The sequence below is a fragment of the Mesocricetus auratus genome, unplaced genomic scaffold, assembly GCF_017639785.1.
Source record: "Mesocricetus auratus isolate SY011 unplaced genomic scaffold, BCM_Maur_2.0 Super-Scaffold_100691, whole genome shotgun sequence".
Classification (NCBI taxonomy): domain Eukaryota; kingdom Metazoa; phylum Chordata; class Mammalia; order Rodentia; family Cricetidae; genus Mesocricetus; species Mesocricetus auratus.
Window position 1 is genome coordinate 57139053 of NW_024429267.1, and position 21677 is coordinate 57160729.

Genomic DNA, 21677 nt, shown 5'->3' on the forward strand with positions numbered 1-21677 from the left:
ACCGTGAACCAGCGCAGCGTGGACTCCACACTCTGGACATCCAGCTCTATCTATACAAAACACAGCTTTCACCCCAAAGACAATGAGAAATGGCTTCTTATTGGTCCAAATCTGGATGAGCATGGTCTGGAATGGCTTGGCTAGCAGGAACAACTCCAAAACAAGGAGAGGGTGGGAGACGCTTAGTGGGCAAAGTGCTTAGCTTCAAACGTAAGGACTTGCATGTGAGGTGTGAGGGCCTGGGTGTGAGGGCCTGTGTTTTATCCCAGAAACCAGACAACGAAAGCCATATACTTGTAATCACAGCTGTGGGGGAGGTAGAGAAAAATACCCAGATCCCTAGCACGTGCACATGTGTGTGTGTGCACATATATGTATGATACGCCAGCCCGTACTCCATGTAGAGTCTGATGTGTCTTCTGCCGTTTATCCTTGCACAAGTGACTTCATCCTCCAGAGCCTCAGCTTGCCTGTGTGCAGTCTGGCCCACATGCTACAGAACTGTGTTACAGAAGATTATACAAATACAAAGCTTGGCATCGCCTGCCCGCGGTAATGTTGCTGGCCGTCGTGTCTAGACCCCTGGGCTTGTTGCAATCGTAGTATAACTCTGCATTGGTGATGCTTTAAAAAAATCCAGATGTCTATCCAGAAGGAATAAGATTGCCAGTTGACCTGCTGGACGGTGGTTTGGAGGTGTGGAAGGAGCCGGGAGCAATGTTTCTTGGGCTCCAGCTTTCACATAGTCCATGAGGGCTGAGGCTCTGAAGAACCCACACTCGTGGGAAAACTCGCTGTAGCTCCAAGTGTGGTTTCTGCGTGCTCAGAGATGCACCCCTCTTCGGAGAAGGGAGGGGGCGCTCTGGGTGGTTACCTCACAAGGGCGTGCACCAGGACTCCCACACCAGGGCTTCCCAGTCCTTGAACACGGGAGCCATAGTGTCTGTGGGTCTCGGGGAGTTGGGCCCTCCTGTGGTTGAGCCCCGAGTTGCTGAGCGTGGGTGTGGGGTGGGGGTGGGTTGTGACTTAGAATCACAGTGTGGGAAGATGAGAGAGAACCTGCCAGCTTGTTCGTTTTGTTGGCCAAGATGCTCGGTACAGAAGCCAGATATCGATCGGCGTATAGTTTATGTTAAAGTGGTAGAATTGTGGATGGTTGGTTTTTAAAAATTGAGTTTAATATTATTGTAAAGTTTTGTCTCGGTACTGTAAGAGACCATATGCATGAGACGGGGCAGATATAAACGAGTAAAGTTCTTTCCTCTGAATTGAAACGCTCCCTCCTGGAGGGCGGGGAGTCTCAAGGTTGAAGAAGCCTGGACGCTTGGAGGAGTCTCAAGACCCTGGTCGGAGGCTGCACAAGCTGGAGACAGCGTTGGCACGGAACGCTCCTGATGCAGCGACTGGTGGGCTGCACTGGGAGACCCAGGGATGCGGGGGTTGTGAGCGGGGTGACCTTTTGGTGATGCACCTGCCTGTGGGTCACACACTTCCTGTGATTGACCCCTCCACAACCAGTGTGAGCTCCACAACCAGTTCCCTGGCTCACAGGCTACGCTGGCTAATAGTGACTGTCAGCTTGATGGCATCTGGAGTCACCAGGAGACAGACCTCGGGGCGTGTCTGTGAGGCTCCGAGAGGCCGAGCGAGCTGACCTAGCGTTCATCCCTGTGGATGTCATGTGACCAGCTGCCCCTTGTTCCTGTCATCGTGGCTTCCCCACCGTAACGGACCCTCAAGCTGTGAGCCAAGGTGACCCCTTTTCTGGAGGGTAGGAACTGGGATTTTTGTTGAGGCAATCTGAAGATGAAACTCTCGAGTTCTAGAAGATTTAAAAAAAAAAAAACCTTGACTTGACAAGTGGGTTAAAAATACAGGGACCATACAAGGAGGAGACAGATGGCTGTGTGGCCCCAGGGAAGGAAGCAAATAGGACGGCTGGGTCTCCAAGCTTGTTCTCAAGTCAGCCTGCTGTGGAGAGTGCGCTCTCTCTCTCTCTCTCTCTCTCTCTCTCTCTCTCTCTCTCTCTCTCTCTCATCCTTCACTTCCTCCCCCCTCCCTCTCTCTCCACCCTCCATCTCCCCCTCCATCCTTCCTCTCTCTTTCCCTCCTCCCTCCCTTTCCTTCTCCCTCCCTGCCCCCCTCCCACAGGCTTGTCCCTGTCCTTTTACCTAGCTCCCAGTGCTGCCTGGCAGATCTGCATAGATGAATACAGATTCCCAGAACCAGGGATGTGCTCTCCTGGGGGGAAGTTAGCAAATCGAGACCTCGGTGACTTTGGAGGATTACAATGAACTGACATTACCCTGTGGGGCCTCGAGAGCTCCTGAAACACGGGCGTGACCCACAGCTCTTCAGTGGAGAGGGTATGATGGACATAAATTAGCCCAGGCTGGCCTCAGGCTCCTTACGTGGCTGAGGATGACCCTGAAATTCTGACCTCCTGAGTGCTGAGGCCCAGGGTGTCCAGCAGCACACCTGGCTTCTGCAGTGCTGGGGTTTGAACCCAAGGTCGCCTGCAGGTGAGACAAATGCTCCCTCTGAGCTCCATCTCCAGACACTCAAAAGCGACGTTTGCACAAAAGAAGTGCACGCCCCCATTGTCCTCCCCAGTAGCGAGCCCACTTTTCTCCCGCACAAGTGGGAACTCGGGCTGCGAATGACACTGGACCGGAGGTCTGCACACTTCCTCGCTTCCTCCCTGTGAAGAGTGCGCGTGCCCTCTGCTGACCTCGAAGCCACGAGGGCACTTAACAAATACACAATCCCCACGTCCCCGGGGGACAGCCTTGACACACGGACAACCTTCCTGAGCAGGAAGATGCCAGAGAGAAGATGACTGACAGCTCTCGGCCGTTGCTCTTCCTGAACGTGAATAGCTCTAAAACACAGTATCTGGTGTCTGCGTTTCTGTGACGATTACGATTCCCTGAAACTGTGGGCAATGTGCTAGGCTGCAATTATTTTTCATACTATCCCGTATTTAGAGGAGTAGGAATTATCAACTCACAAAGACAATGTGGAGTCAATACAGATATGCACCCTGGAATTTTCTCTTTCACTGGCAATAATTATCAACAACTCTGGCTTCTTCTCTGAGCTTTTAGGTTCTTGTCAGTTAGTTCCTGTCCACGGTGTCCTCAAGATGAGGCTATTATTAGCACCAGCAGCCTTCCCAGCATGCAGTTATTGGCTTAACTTTGTGCGTTCGTGTGTGTGTGTGTGTGTGTGTGTGTGTATGTGTTTGCATGCATGTTATGGATATATATACGTAGGGAATGTGCATGCCTATGCATACACAGGCACACATGTTCTCCTAATGTGCTCTCCACCTGACAGTTTGACGCAGGCTCTTGGTGAACCTGGAGCTCGCTGGTTGGCTACAGTCACTGACCAATGGACCCCAGGGATCCTGCTGCCTCTGCCGCTCAGTGCTGGGGTTGCACACGTGTTGCTGAGCGGGGCTTCAAGCATGGGTGCTGCTGACCCAACAACTGCTTGCACCTGAATGCCGGTACGTTATCCTCTCCAGCATCTCCCCACCCTGTCTGTTTTCCTAACAGGAAGAAAGTGGTACCCACTCCAGCGGATGGGTGTTGCCTGAGAGCAGCAGTGAAGCAGAATGACCTAACTGTAGACAGATATTTCTTTGGGCCGCCAGTTCACACACACACACACACACACACACACACACACACACACACACACACAATGACAGGGAGACCTATTATTAATTACGAAAGCTTAGCCTATAGCTTAGGCTTGTCCCACTGTCTCTTACAACTTAAATTAACCCGTTTCTATTAGTGGCTTTTACCTCTCCTCCTGTATACCCTGCTTCCTCTGAGTCTGGCTGGTGAGCCTGCCCTCCAACTTCCCTGAGTCCTCTCTGTCTTCCGGAAGTCCCGCCTAACCTCTCCCTGCCTTGCTATTGGTCATTCAGCTCTCTATTAAACCCATCGCAGTGACACACCTCCACACTGCGTGAAGGAATATTCTGCAACATTTAACTCTTGGGGTGCTGAGCCGTAGTATTGCTTTTGTTTGTTTGTTTGTTTATGACAGCTTGAGATACCAGACAAAATGTGAAAATAGACAGTTTTAAAAGTATCAAACCCCAGGGCTGGAGAGGTGGCTCAGAACGCTGTCGGGGCAGCTTCCGCTCTACCCAGAGGCCCACCCAGCCGCCTCCTCTGCGCCATCTTAAGTAAAGTCCCTCCAGGCCTTTTACGTGAACATCTGCCCCTCTGTGCACACCCCTGTGGTGGCCATTGCCCCTGTGTGAGGATCCGGCTTCGCTCTTACACAGGGGCCTGTGCGTTCGCCGATACCCGTGGAGCACCTGCTACGTGTGTGTCCAAGGTCTCAGGCAGGGTAGATGTTCCCAGAGACCTGGAAGACAGCCAGGCTTGTTAGCGACAAGAAGCCCCCAGACTCTCGTGTTAACCGGGTCGCTGGGAGACGGTACTAGTAGTGAGGATTGGGCTTGACCGGTGCCTTTGAACTGGGGACCTGTGGTGATAGCTGATGTACCCATGAGATGAACAATACCTGCCACGGTCCTCCGCTATGACAAGTGAGACCTTGACGGGCATCACTGGGTACACTAGTATACATCAGGTCATTGGACACCAGAGATGTCACTTTGGATAAGTATGGACGTTGGTATAATGCTATAAAATGGCATCGAGAGTTGAGTCCATAAAATTTTCACTGGGCGGCTGTGGGCAGGGTGGCTAGTGTTCCTCACCCAAGCCCAAGTCACCAGCCAGCGTAGGACTGGGGCCATGCCCCTTATAGTAAATACACCTCGTCTCTCTCACATTATAAAAACAGCTACGAACACCACGTTCCACACAGGTCCCTCACTGCTGTATGCTTGTGTGACATAAGCAGTCTTACCAGAAATTTGGCGTGAGCCTAGCCACCAGCAGAATGCCAGCAGAATGCTTACTGATGGTGGGGGCGTTGACTGAATCTGAGCACGGTGGTGCAGGCCTGTCATCTTCATCCCTTGGAGTGCTGAGGTAGGATGGTCACACGTTCAAGACCATCCTGGGTAACTCAGGGAGACCCTGTCTCAAAATAAACAGTCAAAAGGGGGCTGGGGGTACATTCAGTGACAGAGTGCTCACCTGTGCAATTCGCTGGGTTCATTCCAGCTCTGGAAAACAAACAAAGGAAGGAGATTGGTTTAGACTCCAGCCTTGATCATAACATTGAATTTGAGCACAGTGTGCTGATCTGTAGGTGGGCACCCCATAATCCCATTACAGACGTTTATGGAGGGGAACTGACTCAGCAGGTTAAGCCTGTGTCACAAAAGCATGAAACCCCAAGTCCAGATCTTCAGAGCCCACATAAAAACCAAACATGATTTGGCTTGCGCCTGCAGCCCTGGCACTCCCGAGAGAGCTGGGAGGTTGAGACCAGGGGACCCCAGAAACCCGAGGGCCAGCTAACCTGATGTGCACAGGAGTAAAGAACCGACCCTGTCTCAGACAAGGGGGGAGACGTGGATGGATGCCCGAGGCTGTCTGACCTACACGCCACGGCACAAGCACCCCCACGCCCACACACGAGAACACACACAAGCAGATGCGGGGGGGGGGTGTGGAGGAAGGGGAGGGGAGTGGATTTTAAAGATGCTTCTTTGAGAGAGAGCCCTCTCCAGTTCGTCCCAGTGTTTAGTTCAGCCCTGTCTGATTTTTAACATTGTCAGAGTTGTCGGGCTTCCTGTGTGTCCCTCCTGCAGCACCCGGCTGTGTGGTGGCCTGTTTCCGCTCTCAGCGTTAACATTTGAGAAATGGCGGGAAACAGGAGGGCAAGGCACAGGTTGACAGCAGGGGTCTCTGGGGGCCTCGTTGTACTTAGTGTTGGTTTAGGAATGAAAACAGCAAACGGCAGTTGCTGTGCGATGCCGAGTTCACCATTTAAAACAATTTTTGTTACATTTAATGATTTATTGTATCTCTGTGTGCGTGCATGCAACACGTGTGGAGTTCAGTGAGCAACTTGCAAGTGTTGGCTCTCTCCTTCTCTGTGCGGGTCCTAGAGATCAGACTCTGGCTATCAGGCTTGGCGGCAAGCCCCTTTACCCACTGAGCCATCTTGCTGGCCCCTCAAGTTGCTCAGTGTATAAGCTAAACTTTGTGAAGTGCTCAACATAGGCTGTTTGTTAGTTGATGCATTTATTCCTCCAAGAATTGGCAGTTTGTTAGTTGAAAACTCAGCGCCTGGCTTGCCATTTACAGCCAGACAGTCGTGTGCCCTGCTTTCTGCTGGAGAATTCAGGCATAGTTTGATTCCGTGGCGTTTCCTAGGTATTTTCTGAATGGGAAATGAATCGGTGAGTGGTTATATTTTGGATGAACACAGTCACCACACACACTTTTGTCACCTTTCATCAATATCAATGTGACACTTCAGTAATGAAAAAAACTACAGTGGGATGATGGGGGAAGTCCTGTGTATATGTCAATAAAGCACTGTTGGCCAATAGGGAACCAAGATAGGTGGGACTAGGAATCCAGGAGGACTCTGGGTAGGAGAAACACAGGAAAACATAGAGAGTCAAGATGTAACGCCATGGGGTAGGAAGCCCGAAAAGTTCTCCGGTAAGAGAAATACTTAGATTAACAATTATGGGGTAATTACTTAAGTCAGAGCTAGCTAGTAAGAAACAAACAAGGCCAACAGCTTCATAATTAATATAGCCTCCTGTGTGTTTATTTGGGACTGATGTGGCTCTGGAACCAGGCTGGGGGGAAGGCTTCCCTTTACAGTGGGAAAACTTGTGTGTGGGTTTAGAAATCTTTTTAAAGCCTTCTGGGAATTCCAGGTGCTGTGGCCGGGGATCAGCCTGCAGTGAGCACGGCTTTAAACACGTGGTCCACAAATGCATATTCAGGCAAACACCCATAAGCATAAGATAAAGATAAATCTCTTACTAAAATTTCTAAAAAAAATTGTGCTAAATCAGTGGTTCTCAACCTGTGGGTCATGACCCCTTTGGGGACCAAATATTAAATATCCTGCATATCAGATATTTACATTAAAGTTTATAATAGCAAAATTATAGTTATGAAGTAGCGATGATATAATTTTATAGCTGGGGGTCATCACAACATGATGAACTGTATTAAAGAGTCACAGCATTAGGAAGGTTGAGAACCATGGACCTCGATAGTTTTGTGTCATCTTGACATAAGCTATGGCCATCTGAGAGGAGAAGCTCTCAAATGAGATAGTGCATTCATAAGACCATGCTGTAGACGAGCCTGGAGGTCATTTTCTTAATTATAAATAGATATGAGAGGGCCCAGCCAGGTGTGGGTGGGGCTGTCCCTGGGCAGGTGGTCCTGGGTTCTGTAAGAAAACAGACTGAGCAAACCATGAGGAGCGACCCAGTGAGCAGCACCCTCCATGGCATCTGCATCAGCTCCTACCTCCAGATTCCTGCCCTGCTGGAGTCCCTGTCCTGATGTCCCTCGTTGATAGACTGTGATGTGGTCTGGTTTTCCTCCCACTGCTAAGCTTTGTCTTCTGGACACCTGCTGCCTGTGCTCCTTTTGGAGCTGTGCCTGTTAGGTTACTTCCATTTCTCACCGCCAGAGTTCTGCTGGGGTTTCAGAACAGTCCAGACAGGTCGCCAACATCTGGGTCTTAGCCACCAGTGCCCCCATTGCGTGGCACTGTGGAAACCATTACTCATTACAAATGCGGCCCCCTGCTGCTGACAGGACACTGCTCCAAGGTTCTGAAGTGTTTACATCATCAGCCAGCCCGCTGGGTCGGAGACACTGCTGCGCTCCTGCCGGATGTGACAGATTTCTCCCAGATGTGGGGATGTACTTCCCTTGCAAGACGCACAGCTAGGGGCTGGTTTAGCATCGGAGGTTAGAACGCGGTGTCGGTGTTTATAGAGGACCCACTATGTGCCAGCCATGAAGGAGGCCTCTGGCACACAGTAGGAGCTGAGGAAATAGAGGCAGACCCAATGACAGCGAATCAGAAGGATGCAAAGAAAAGACCAGCGTGGTCTCGAAGGACTTGACCCTCACATCGTGTGGTGTGAACTGTGACGTGCCTCAGTTTCTACATCTATGAGCTGGCAATGTGCTTGTCGTATTGGTCCTAGGAGTATCAGATGAATGCATATGTGTCAGGGGCTGGGCAGAATGGCGGGGTAGACATGGCTTGATCTCAGCTTGTCTCACACAGAGCCAGAATGGAGAGAGGATGGGTGGTTAAGTGTTTCCAAGGGAGCTTGGCAGCGTGGTACCCGCCAGCTCTGCAGGCTTGGGGGCCCCCCATTCTCTTCGGTCTCTGTCTACATTGGCGCCCGTGCCTGTTGGCAGCCACATGGGTGAGAAATTAGGCCTGGCCCCTGTATGTAGGCGGCTCCCCTGATACCGTTGACATTTTTGTTAATGGAATTGCTACTTTCATTAGCAAAGCAAATTGCTAAATGAACCACTCACAGGATGCTGTGGGGGCCTTATTTACAGATGCCCCATGACCTTGATTGTGTTAAATAACAGTCACCGCTGGTCATTGTGCTGCAGTAGCAGAGGGACTGCCAAGTCTCTCGGGGAACCATACAAAACATTTTCATGACAAATATAGTAATTTCAACACCGAAAGGTATTGAGGAGGAAAAACTAACTAGTAAATACTGTTAATCTTTAAAATGTTTTTAAAAGGTGGGAGTGACTTTTCAATGGTTTATTTGTTGTTTTGTGTATATGTACGGTTATGGATGCCAATGCCAGTGTGCCGTGGCCCATGTGTAGAGCTCAGAAGACATCTGTGTGGGTCATTTCTTTCTTTCCACCAGTATGTGTGTGCCAGGGGTCAATCCAGGGTCTCCAGGTTATGTAGCAAGTATGTTTACCTACCTGGCTATTTTGCTAGACCAATGTATCTTTTAATGTATCTATTCTATATTCAATTTCTGTTATTGTTGCTTTAACCACAACGTAACCCTCATTTTCCCTGTCATCGTCAGTCTTTTTATCTTCAGTCTCTGTAAGCCTTTAATCTTTTAAAGGCTTATTCTTATTTTATGTGTTTTGACTGCATGTATTTATGTGCGCCACATGTGTGCCGTGCTTGCAGAGCCCTGGAGAGAGTGTCGGATCCCCTGGAACCTGAGTTACGGACAGCTGTGAGCCCCCGTGCAGTGCTGGTCCACAAGAGAGACCAGTGCTCTTAACCACGGAGACGGCTCTCAGAGAGACCAGTGCTCTTAACCACAGAGACGGCTCTCAGAGAGACCAGTGCTCTTAACCACGGAGACAGCTCTCAGAGAGACCAGTGCTCTTAACCACGGAGACGGCTCTCAGAGAGACCAGTGCTCTTAACCACGGAGACGGCTCTCAGAGAGACCAGTGCTCTTAACCACGGAGACGGCTCTCAGAGAGACCAGTGCTCTTAACCACGGAGACGGCTCTCAGAGAGACCAGTGCTCTTAACCACAGAGACGGCTCTCAGAGAGACCAGTGCTCTTAACCACGGAGATAACTCTCCAGCCCTAAAATGGAATCTTGAAAGCATTTCCTGGCTCTGAGGAGGTGATATCCCATAAGACACAGGCAGAAGCTCCTCTTCCTGGGCTCATGCGCTTATGTCAACTCACAGATCTACCCACCGCATTTCCAGAAGCCTCTGCCATCTAGATTTATATTGCTCTTGACATAACAGAGAAAGAAAAGCATTGGTCGCGATGCAAAATGGATATGATATGCTTTAGCCAAAGATCAGAAGTGTTTCAAACCTAGAGCAGCCATAGAAACGTATTTCTGCGGAAGGCCTTTAAAACTTATACCTTCGAAACGAGGCTTAAACCGTAACCAGATACCACATCCGACATAAACCTGAAATACAGGCTTCTTATATTTGACATGCTGAGCCTGAATAGCATTTTATTTCCCTGTGTTTTCTGTTCCCTCACCACTGCCAGCGCCTGTGCCGGGTGTAGCTCACTACCTTAAACTCCAGGTCTGCAAAGTGAGGCAGAGAAGCTGGGGACAGAAGAAAAGCAAGCCCCACGCAGGACGGAAGGCAGTGTTCCTTCCTTGCTGCAAGCTCTCTCCCTGGGACGTCGGGAGCATGGGTCTGTGTGTAGTGTTCTTGGCTGTAGCCGTGGAACTTGGTTACTCGTGTAGCCAAGCACTCTCCATCACAGATGACTGGATCTTGATTGTTCTGTGGTTATCTTACCCCTGCTGATGGCGGTACCCAAATTGTCTCAGCATACCACTGGCTCTTTGTCTATCCCAATGGACTACCTACCGAACTGATAGTCCAGTGCCTTTCCTCTGGGCCAGTGGGAGGGTCTGTATGAGGGCGAATTCTATTGACAACTTAATACAGCTTGCAATCACCTTGGAAGGGAGTCTCAGTGAGGGGCCGTCTGGATCAGGAGGGCTGTGGGCATGCCCGGGAGATGATTGTCTTCATGGCATTAGTTAATGTGGGAAGGCCTCGCCCACTGTGGCTGGCACCATTCCTGGGTGTTGGACCCTGGCCTGTGTGAGGGTGGAGAAATCTGGCCGAGTGCTAAGTGTGCACACCATTCCTCTCTCTGTTTACCTCGACTTCCTGCCCGGATGGGCTGCAACCAAACGCTGTGAGCAGAAATGAACCCTTACTCCTCTACCTTGATTTTTGCCCCGGGGTATTTTATCACAGTCACAGAAATGCAATGAGGACACTTGGGATGCCGTGACCTTGGCCCTCACTGACTTGCTCATGGGGAGGAGGCAGTTTTCAAGGGGGCAAATGGATGGTTGCACATCACTCACTGTAGATTATGAGGAGGACCAGGAAGGGAGGACACAGAGCTCAGATGTGTGTCAGGGAGAGTCATGTTCTCTCTGAGGCCCAAAAGACGCTGGCCTTCAGTCACTAAGTCCTCTTCTCCCAATCCCCGCACGAGAAACTTTCCTTAGGATCTGATCTCAGGAAGCAGGATCTCTTGTGAGGAACTAAGGGCTTTCATTTGTCTTGGTGTGCCCATCTTTTCTTTTATTTTCTATATGCATTTTTTCCCTCACTGCTAAAACTTTGAAGCAAGCGTTGATGCTCGGCAAGAACCTAGAGAGGTCTCTTCTTGAGGGAGGTGGGGCCTGAGGAGATGGTTCACATGACGAAGTGTCCGGGGCTGCCTTAGCATGAGGACATGTGTCTAGGCCCCAGAACCCATGTACAAATGTTGGGTGTGGTGGTGCAGGTTTTAATGTTGTTGCTGGAGAAGCAAATCCCAGCTGGACAGCCGACCTGGTAAGCTCTGTGTAATGGAGAGACCCTACCTCAAAACAAAGTTGGGACGATAGCATCTGAGAAATGACGCCTGTGCTTGTCCCCCGTGTCACCCTGTGCACACACAGACACACACACACACACACACATCACAGAGACACACACACACACATACACAAAGACACACACACAAACACATACACAGAGATACACACTCACACACACACAGTTAGATACACACACAGACACATGTAGACACACAGACACATACACAGAGAGACACACTCACACACACATACAGACACATACACAGAGACACACACACAGACACATACACAGAGACACACACACAGACACATACACAGAGACACACACTCACACACACACAGATAGATACACACACAGACACATGCAGACACACAGACACACTCACAGACACATACACAGAGAGACATACTCATAGACACACACAGATAAATACACACACAGACACATTGACAAACACAGATACATACACAGAGAGACACACACACAAACACACACACACAAAGACACATACACACAGATAGATACACACAGAGAGACACACATAGACACACAGACACACACTCACAGACACAGTCACTGACACACAGACACACACACAAAGACACGCAGAGACACACATACACACAGAGACACACACATCTCTTCTGGTTAGTGTATCTCTTCAACAAATGCCTGCAGAACTACCCTGGGACACAGAAAAGGCTAGTTCCAGGACAGACCCAGACAGACCAAAGACAAGACAAGATTGTTTGGGCCGCCGCGGAGTCTGGAGGGAAGATTTAGAAAGCGACTGCCCAGTGCACCATGTAACAAACAGCACCGCGCCAAGCTCCGTCAGTCCGCATTCCTTGCTGATACAGTGTGGAAACTAGGTTTAAGATGCTCTGAGAGCTGGACCACTGAAAGTCCCATTCCTCTGTGGGTACTGCCAACCTGAAACTGTCCCATCCCTCCATAAACACCTTGTTCTGGATTCTTCTACTTGTGACCTTTCCTCATGTTTTAACTCTTCCATTTATATATGAGAACATTACTTAACTACCCTCCCTCTCCCTCTCCCTTCCCACCCTCTCTCCCCCTCCCCCTCCCTCTTCCTCTACCTCCCCACACTCCCTCCCTCCTTCCCCCTCCCCCCTCTCCATCTCCTTCCCCGGAGAACATTAGAAGTGAAAGGACCCAGGTTCCCAGTCTAGCCCTGGTACGCATCAGCATCCTCCCTGGACTGCAGTTCCTCCCTGGATCTTAGCTGATCCTCTGTGCCACACCCAGCTCCCCTGCCATCCAGGGTACCCGGGTCCCAGTGACTGTCATTGGCTGCTGGTGAAGTAGGACTGATTTTACCTCTGGTAAAAATTCCCATGATAGAGATGATGTCGCCCTCTGGGGCGGCTTCCCATAGGCATGACTGGTGAATACACAAAAGGCTGTCCTCCTTACTATATTTTTCTTTTTCTGTTTTGAGGCAGGATTTCATGTAGCCCAGGTTGGCCTCAAACTCAATGACTGGCTGAAGCTGACCTGGAACTTCTGGTTCTCTTGCCTCCACCGCCAGACGCCAGGGTTACAGGGCGATGCCAGTGCACCTGGCTTATGAGATGCAGGGACCGAGCCCAGGGCTTTATTCAAGCCAGGCAAATCGTGTAGGTCCAGTTCTGCGCCGAGGGCAAGCTCTGGGCCCCTCATGGTCATGAGACCTGTGTGAAGCCTCTCCTGAGGCCGCATCCCTGCTTGCCAGCTTTGCTCCCTCCATTCACAGCCCCTCCCCCTTCCCTCTCCCCCTCCCCCTCTCCCTTCCCCTTCCCCTCCCCCTCCCCCTTGATCTTGAGTCTCTCTGGTTTTGGATGATTCCACAAAGGTATACAATGTCTTAAATAATGTCCACCTGCTGTCTTTTCTCAGCGCCTCTCACTCAGAACCCTCCACCCCCACACCCCGACAACCTCCCAATTTCATGTCTTCTCCTCTCTCTCTCTCTCTCTCTCTCTCTCTCTCTCTCTCTCTCTCTCTCTCTCTCTCTCTCTCTCTCTCTCTCTCTCTCTCTCGTTTCTATAACCCACTGAGCCCAGAGAGTGCCAGCCCTACACATGGGTGTGGTGTCATCCGCCAGAGTGCCTCCCGGCCATCCCGCAAGTAATAGGGGGAGCTGAATTGCGACCCCACCTTGGCCCGATGTCCAACTCAGAACTGTTCTGCTCTGTTGCTATGTAGAGCAACATGGCTGCCGTTGCCAGGAATAGTCCTCATTGATATAATGTTTATCCCTAATCTTGTCACTGCTTTCCCACTGTCCTCCTCGTGCTCATTTTGCCCAAGCCCCTCCCCTGGATGCTTTCCCTAATGTGACAAGAAGGCTTCCTTACTAAAGAAAACTGACTGTCCCTCCCCTCCCTCCCTCCCTCCCTCCCTCCCTCCCTCCCTTCCTCCCTCCCTCCCTCCCTCCCTCAGTAGCCTCCAACTGCCAGTAGCGCCTCACCCAGGGCTGTGTGCCCCCTTCTGAGAGAGCCCAGAATAAGCCACATGCTTGGGAATCCTGCCCAAGGTGCACCCTGTGGGCCTCTGATTTCCCACCTGGCAAGTGCAGTTGGCTATGAGGTTATATCTGTCCAGTGCCTGGGAAGGCTTTGAACAGAGGTGTCCCAGGGCTAGAATTAATTGTTACCGTGATGTTGGGCAGAACCCATGACTGAGTAAATGGCAGAAAATGGGAATTTTATTGAAAGGTTTTGGCGTGTCCTGCTATTTATTCTGATTGTTGAGGTCATCGTGGCCAATAGAAGGCGCCATGCATTCCCTTTGCCAAGAGGCTTTCCAGTTCCCAAGCGCGGGGCTGCCCCCTAGTGGTCTCTAAACAAATGTCAATTGAAAAAATAGTTAAAAAAAAACATGGGTTTGCACATCGGTGTGCACACTCACGTGTGTGGATGAGGGTGTACATGTGTGTGGATGCGGGTGTACACGTGTGGATGCGGGTGTACGAATGTCACGGCATGCAGGTAGAGGCCACACGACAAACTCGGGTGTCAGTCCATGTCTTCTACCTTGTTTGAGACAGTCTCTCACTGTTGCATGTGCCAGGCTAGCTGGCTTGCAGGCTTCTGGGGGTTCTCCCATCTCTGTAGGGGCACTGGGATTACAGATGCGTACCGCCATGTCTGGCTTTCCATGGGTCTGGAGCTCTGACCTCTGTCTGGCCCTCATATCTGAGCAGCAAGCACTTTACCGACTGAGCTAGCCCAGAGAATAAAGTCTTGCAGCAAACGGCAAACCACGTTGAGACTGGTCTACCTGAATGTCATTCCCAAGTTGCCCACGGGTGTTCTCCAGGCACGGATCGCACACCCAGGGGTCACTCTCTGACCTCTACAGCCATTAGTGGGCACATGCCCACGCATATCTGAGTGCTGGCGTTATTCACGGTGTCTGACACGGAAACCAGCCTGGTCGGCCTGTGCGTGCTTGGGAGCAGAACTGGAGGGGTGTGAGCGTGTGGGTGGGGTCCATCTGTCTTACGGGAATGTGCTTTGGTGATGACGCCAACTGGCAGGTCCAGGCTTCATGGTGGATGGAGGTCAGAGATCCGGGAAGAGTTGCTAACTCAAGTCTGGAGGTGGCGGTGTCTGCTGGCCTTGATTCTACTTCTTCTGTGGGTGTGGATGAGACCCACCTACACCATGGAGGAGTAATTGGTTCAAGACAAAGTCTACCAGTTTAAACATAAACCTTTAAAAATCTGTGTATGCGCCTGCCTCCTTTCTGTGGGTGCCCTTGGGGGGCAGAGGCATCGGATCCCCTGGAACTGGAGCTACAGGTGCCTGTGAGCTGCCTGGTGTGGGTGTGGGAACTGAGCCAAGGTTCCAGAGGCGTGGTCCACCCTCTTAACCACAGAGCTGTCTCCCCAGCCTCTGGGTAGTAACCTAACCACAGAGCTGTCTCCCCAGCCCTCTGGATATTAGCCTAATCTTTAAAATACCTAGACAACTATATCTATCCTAAGCCAAGTAGACACACAAAATTAGCCTAGGTTTCTGAAACTGCATTTTGGATGGATCTGATATCCCTCAGCTTACAGCATCACCCCTCCAGGGAATAGCCCTAGAGCGGGGTCTTCCTGCTCTGTCTTCTTGCCTCCCACGGCCCTGTCTTTCCTGCCTCTGAAAGACTCCACGCTTAGGGCATCACATGGCTGGAGGCAGCAGCTCCATGGATGTTTATTTAATAAAGAGCCACATAAATTATGTAGCATCCATTTGTAAGTACAACAGGTAGACGTTTTTAACAGGCTATGAATCTCTTTACTCAATGTGATCCTTAAAGTAATGTATAAATTTAGTTTTGGATTCAGAATATACTTTTTATCGTATTTTGAAAATAAAACCTAATTACAGCCCTTGAAGTTGGCTGGTTTTTTTTTTTTCATTCCCGCGTGGTCTTCTGTGTTACGCAGCAGACCGTGCTCTCTGGCTGGGTGAGGTGTGCATCCTACTGTGACCTCACTTCCTCTCTGGGCAAACAGGGGACGGTGGCCTGAAGAGGGGGGCATGCTGCCACCCCTCTGTGGCCCCCAGGGAAGACGAGATCAAAGCACTGACTTCCTGTGAGACTCTGCAGTTACCCTCATGGACACCGTACCTCAGGGGCTGTGCTGTTTGTCTGTTTGTCCTGTACATATTTTTACCTTTTCTACTTTGAGGCTTGATAACTTTTACTGACAAAGAAGCTTAAGGAACTTGCACAATTTCCAAAATCCATCGGAATCAGGTAGATTTCCTGGCAAGGGGGGGGCAAAAATCTAAAAGAAATAATGATTCACTGTATTTTTCTTTGCTGAATGATAGCCAAGTGGCTGGCTCCCTCCAGGGGTTCCTGTTGTATCTGCCCGGCGTGCCTGATGCAGCTGTATCTTATGAGGTCTCAGAGAACCAGCCAACCTGCGTTTTAATTTAGGCTGAAATGCAAACACTTGGTGTGAAATCTTTCTTCCCCTCTCCTGTTTAGCAGAAGGGGTAACTTTGTTTTGAGCTAGTTCCAGAACTTCAGAGCAGAGGTAAAAAGAACAAGGCTGGGATAGGCTACTCGTACGTGTGGGGAAACTTCAGATTAAACACCCCACGTGTATGTGTACACATGAGCATGCGTGTGTGCCCCTGTGCACACGAAGGCCAGAGACGACGTTGGGTGTCTTCTCGGTCACCCTCGTTTCGCTCTGTGCTCACCTGGTGCGTGCTCTGGCTTCAGTCGGCAGGGCTATCCCTTCTGCAACTGAGTCCTCCCAACGGAAGGTGCCAGCAATGCCAGCAGTCTCTCTCTCACTCCCAAACTCCTGTTTCTTTCCCCAAGGTCCTGAGCGCTGTGCGCTGTCACCTGCTTCTGTCAGCGTGTCACTCAGGCCCGGCTCACGATTTTACTCCTCCTGCCACATCCCTGGTCCAGCTTTGACCAGGGATGTGTCTCTGTCCTCCTCCTCCTCCTCCTCCTCATGCATCGCTTTCTTTGAGTCCAAAGACACCTCCACTGTTTCTCTGCAGCTGCACCTTGTGAGTTGCTCTCTGTCCCAACACCTGGCAGGAAATCGTATTAGAAGCTCAGTGAGTGTGTGAGCAAGCCAGCGAGTGAGTGAGCGAACGAGCCAGCGAAGGGTCTAACAATAAAGGAGCCAATCTTGCCTCTCTCCTTTGTCAGCACATGAAATGAGCAAGTCACCAGGACTGTAGTGAGTCAGGTGAGTTAAAAATGCACGTTTTGGTTAGAGAAACTTTGGGGTTTTTTTGTTGTTGTTGTTTGTTTGTTTTTTATGAGACAGGGTTTCTCTGTATTGTTTTGAAGGCTGTCGGTCCAGCCTGGCCTCCAGTGCTGGGATTAAAGGTGTGCACCACCACCGCCCGGCTAGAGAAGCTTTGTGAACTAGAGTTAAAGAGCACAGCCATCAGCACCTCCCAAGGCAAAGAAGGCGGGCTGTGCACGCTGTGCTGGCATCTCCCAAGATTGCTTTCTTCTGTTTCTGTATTTGAATCAGCGTGTTTAGCACCAATTTGCGCTTGCTTTATTACTTGACATCTAGCTGAAAGTACCTGAATCACTCACTGGGATTTATCTTTGAAGACGGTCTGTGCCTCATTGTTTACAGTCATGCACCACATTACGTCTCTGTCAGTGACGGGCCGCACACACAGCCCGTAAGTTAGAGCAGAGCTAAGAAATCCCCGCAGCCTGGTGACAGCATAGTCTTCATGGGCGATGCCCCATTAGGAAGTCAGTCGAAGAGATGGGGAGATGGTTAGGATGGCCACGAAAAGCTGCGGCGAGTCAAAGAGCTTGAGGTGGGAGGCGTGTCGCCCTGCTTCCGGCCCCTGTGGTTTTCTGATTTGCAATTCCTGGTATCAGTGTGCGGTGCACATGCATATAATGTAAGTTAAATAACAGAGTGTTCTGTGGGTTTCTCTATGGCCCCCTCTGTGCACTGAGATTCCGAGAAGGTGTCTGCAGTGAACAGGGCTGAGGAGGATGGACAGCTCAGGGCGTGGCAGCCCTCCCCAGTGCGGCTGGCCACCCCACCATCCCCCCACCCCCGCCACTGACAGGCACCTGCACAGACGCCTCCTCCCAGCAGATGCATCCGATATGACTGGGATTAAGTGGGGATTCACATTCGGTGGCAGTGCAGGGCGCGTTAGAGGTCAGGAGGTGCCGTACACTGAGCTGGAGCTCTGTGCCCTCAGCGAGGGAGAGGGTGGAGCCCTAGACATTTCTGTTCTGTTTACCATCGTCTGCAGAGTGATAGGCAGCCCCATTCCTCCTAGGAGATGGAAGGTTTCGTTGTTGTTTTTGTTCAAGGTCAGAGCTATGTCAGTAATAGTCTTCTAGGGCAAAAACATCTATTTCTATAGCTGCCACATGATACAAGTTTGGGCCAGCTGGGGGGGGGCAAGCCTTGTGCTCAGCCAGGCTCCACAGAAGAACCTGTAGTCTGTGTGTGTTAGTGGATGAGTGAGGGATAAAATCCTAGAAAAAGTCTGATGTGCGCTTCTCCTATGCAGAAATAAATAAAAAAGGAGGAATGAGCATGACATGAAAACCTCACAGGAGGACCATTGAAAAAGAGTTTTTGGATGGGTGTTGTAGAACCAACTCAGCCATCTCCCCCCCCCATAACTACAGAGCCCCAACCTGTGTCCAGTGCCTGTCCGAGCTGACCACTCTGATTACACCTCCCTTCCAGGCAGTGCCCACTGCGAATCAGGCTTCACCTGCAGCTGCTGATGCCGATGGGAGCTGGAGCCTGCCCTTCCTAAGCCCTCCCTCTCCCTGGCATGCTGGCTTCCACTGTGTTAGCCCCTTCCTGCTCTGCCTCACAGGCTTCCTGCCAAGAGATGCCTCCAGCAAACCTACCAGAGTCTGCAGTCCTGTGTATCAGGAACCCAGACTCAGGCTTAACTCATTTGCAGAATACTCACAGAGCTGTTTTGACCCTTAAGGCTTGCGTTCTGGGATGTTTCAGCCCATTTAATTTAATGTTTCTGAAATTTGCTATAAACTAGTCAACCGGAGGCTCTTACTTATTTACTAATTGTGTAGCCGTGGGTGACTCAGACTGCCTGCTCCGATTCTAAGGATCTAAGCGGCACCTCTGTCGAGAGGGTATCTCTGTGCTCTCCCCACTATGCGCACATGTGCTGTCCACACTATGTGCGCATGCGCCTTTCTACCTGGTAGACTGGTTAGCAGTGTCCCTTCTTCACTAAAAAATGCTAGTAGGATGTAATAGTTTAGTGGAAGGAAGGGAAAACATTTCCAGTTTACATACCTGATAAGGAACTTGTGTCCAGAATACATCAAGATACCTTACAAAACAGCAAACAAGAAAAGACAAATACTCTCCCCATTGGGAAACTGGCAGATTTGAGCCGATGACGTGCAGACGGCTGATCGTCCATGGAAGCAGGCTCCCTCTCAGTAAGTCAGTCATCTTCATTCGTCACTAGAGCCTGGCAAATCAGGAGCATAGCACCGTGTGGCGCATGTCCTCTAAGATGACGACCATTAGGAAAGGGGGCAGTCATAGTGAGGGTGTGGAGGCGACGGGGTCTTCCCCGAGACCATGGGAGTCATGGAGATGTTCAGGAAACGTGTCTGGTGCTTCTCCATGAACAGAGACCAACCATATGGCTCGATCGTTCCCTCCCTATAACTGATATGTGTCCACACAGAACGTGAATATAAATGTTCTTAGCGGGATTTACCGTAACAGCCAAAAGCAGGCATAATTTAACACCAGTCAGCTGGTGAGCAGAGGAGTAAGACGTGGCATGTGCAGGTGTGCGGTGTTGTTCAGTAGCAAAAGGGCTCAGGGAGCACTGCGGGAGGGGCCAGAAAGAGCGAAACAGCAGGAGGAAGGGGTGGAGAGCCGTGGACGGCTGGCCTGGACACGGCACAGCTGTTACACATGTTAACCAACGAGACCTCCACAAGATCAAGAGAGTTAAAATTCCAGCATGGAGAAGGGAGACCTGCACACGCGCGCGCACACACCCCTAAGGAGTCAATGGCAATTGATGGGTGTTGGATGTTGAGAGAGACCGGCCTGGTCTTCCACAAACTGAGTTCCAGGACAGCCAAGTTTACACAGAGAAACCCTGTCTCGGAAGACAAAAACACAAATAAAATAATAAATAAGGTCTACTAAAAATAAAGTTTAGTACCAAAGAGAACTTAATACAGTAATGTACTATATGCTTTGACCAGTGATGGGCCACAGTTCTGTGATTGGTTGTAGTGACCCTGAGAAATTCCCACAGCCTGATTATCTTACAGCTCTGCTAACTTGAGACCCATCACATGATGCAGTAGCAGGATCATGTAATCATGATAGTAGTTAAAAACAAAACAAAACAAAACTTCTATCCCTGCTTGGGAGCCCCCAGCTTTATAGTAGGAAAACACCCCTACTTGCCAGTTCAGAGTTGTGGGGCTGTTGTCAGTGCCTCCCCTGTCACTCAGGGTATTTAGAGCCATTCCTCCTTCCCAGGGCTCCTCCTATCCCTTTTGCTGACCTCACGGGGTGCACAAGCTGTAGGATTTCACCTTAGCGTAGCTGGCTGCCTGCATGCCCATGTGACCGGGAGCCCTACGATGGAAGAAGATGGTCTTGGTCCAGATTCGAGTCCCTGCATCTCAGATCTGCAGGAGCATCCTAACCGACTCTTCAAACCTCACCGAGCTTTTCAGACCTCTGGCTGCGCAGGGGTCCAGGCCTGCGTCTGACTCTCAGCAGGGCTGTTGTGAGGATTAATGTTTTAGCAGAAGCAATCTCCTGCCCCTCCAAAAAGACGTTAATGAAGTGAAAGGCTTTATTCCTCAGGGTTGCTTAATTTTTAGTGGCAATTTATACCGCCCTGTAGTGTCTGAAGTACAAGTGCTTGGTTTTCATGATGCCCAGGGGTATGCCAAATTAATCTACCATTCAGAATTCCTCTGTGGATGTCAGGTCAAGGATTGGTCTCTTAGAGGCAGCTAAGATGGGTCAGTGGGGAAGTGAGGATAGAATTCAGATCTCCAGAACCATCCTCAAACTTGGATGTGGTGGTGAATGTCCCTAACCCCCGTGCTCAGGAGGCAGAGACTGGAGGATACCCAGAGCTCATTGGCCAGCCAGTTTAGCCAGTCGGTTCTTGCCTCAGTAAGAGACCCTGTCTCAAAAAATACAGTGGAGAAAAGCAATGGAATACGATACTGATGTGTTTTTTAAACATTTTTATTAATTTTTGAGAGATTTATGTAATGTATTTTGATCATATTCATCCCAGCTGCTCCTTTTAACTCCCCCCAGATCTACACCAACATCCCTAACCCTACTTCCAATTTCATATCCTTTTAAAAATACATGATAATCCACCACCCCAGCATGTGAGTATCTACTTCTGGGCGTGGGGCCATCCACTGGGGTGTGGTTGACCTAACGGGCCACACCCTTAAAGAAACTGACTCTCCCTTCATGGAAGCAGGCAGCTATCCATAGCTCTTCGGTTGGGCGTAGAAACTCATGAGCCCCTTCCCACTCTCTGCGGGGCTGCTGACTGCCTTGGTGTCGCGCAGGCCACCACAACTGCTGTGAGTGCCTGCCAAGCTCCTGCCATGTCCAGAGACACCGTTTGTCCCTGGTCCTCCCTGATCTCTGGTTCTTAAAGTATTTTGTCCATCTCTCCCATGACTGCCTCTGAGCCTTGGGGAGAGAGGACACTCCAGGGTAGCCTCTGGGCTCCACATGCAAATTCACACCAGACACACACCACACACACACAGACACACACAGGCACACATTCACACCACACACACACACTCACATACTTACACACACATACACTCTCACA

At 50.4% G+C, this 21677-nt stretch overlaps 1 protein-coding gene across 6 annotated transcripts in view; it reads left to right on the forward strand.

Annotated features, from left to right (window-relative positions):
- Window positions 1-21677, forward strand: part of LOC101823936 (myosin VIIA and Rab interacting protein) — a 184773-nt gene that overhangs the window by 58536 nt on the left and 104560 nt on the right. Inside the window, exon 1 of one of the 6 annotated variants that reach the window (XM_040739619.1) lies at window positions 3340-3514. The exons of 4 other annotated variants lie outside the window; for them this stretch is intronic. The gene's annotated coding sequence lies outside the window, so the exon portion shown is untranslated. Of the gene's footprint in view, window positions 1-3339; window positions 3515-16905; window positions 17033-21677 lie in introns of those variants that run through there. One more of the 6 variants, XM_021234205.2, reaches the window with a different exon arrangement.